The sequence below is a fragment of the Manis javanica genome, chromosome 12 (genome assembly GCF_040802235.1).
Source record: "Manis javanica isolate MJ-LG chromosome 12, MJ_LKY, whole genome shotgun sequence".
Classification (NCBI taxonomy): domain Eukaryota; kingdom Metazoa; phylum Chordata; class Mammalia; order Pholidota; family Manidae; genus Manis; species Manis javanica.
In genome coordinates this window covers 34,855,404-34,856,355 of record NC_133167.1, presented here as the reverse complement: position 1 = coordinate 34,856,355, position 952 = coordinate 34,855,404, and positions in this window count along the sequence as shown.

The following is a 952-nucleotide window of genomic DNA, read 5'->3' as shown; positions in this document are numbered from 1 at the left end:
TTTCAATAAGGAAATCAGCCCCTGGATTAGTGCAGCACCACATACCAATTGTTAGAGAGGCAAAGTCTCCACAAACAGATAAACTCTAATGTTTTATTGGGCTAGCATTGTGGCCACTTTCAACTATGTCAGATCTCACTGCAGCTAAATTAATAGCAAGTGACTTAAAGGAGTTGCTGCAAAGCAAACATGAATGAAAGATGTTACTAATAAGATAAACAGAAGTAAATTTTATAATGGCAGTGGTGACACTTCTTACAAGAGAACTCCAAGCCACCTAAGACAAAAGCAAGGAGAGTTTAGTCTCACTATGTTTTGATACCTAAATAGTTTTTCTTGGTACTCCTAGATAAAAAACAAATTTTAAATATTTGATAGCTTCATTTATTAAGTATTTAGTTAAGAAGAACTTAAGTATCAATTTATTTTTACATAAAAAGGCATTTGCTTTTTATCCCAGCAACAACCAAAAACCTAGCAATACAAACACATAGGCCATCATCAAAAATAGTGCTACCTAAGGTTGAAAATGGAAACTACCTTGTGCTGGTAGTTCATGTCCTATCCAATAGATGTTGAATAAAATTCAAAATATCTTGCTGCTCTGCACAGGTCTTGGAAAAATGCCTGAGTCCAATTTGGGGCAGAACACAGACAAGGTAAGTATCACACATTTTTCCACACTCATGCGGGAGGAAAAAAATATATATTAAAAACTCCTTGAGTCATATCAGAAGGATTCTAGAACTAACTTAAAAAAGTTTTCATTGGCCAAAGATGAGACAGCTTAAGCATGATAAAAATAATAGCTTTAATGGATTCAAACACACTGGTATATTTAAATTCATGTGTTAATAATGACGCTTTAAAAAATCTAACTGATCATCTTGTTAGATACATTAAGTCATTATTTTGAAAACTGGTAAATAAAGAGAAACAATTTTTATTTGTC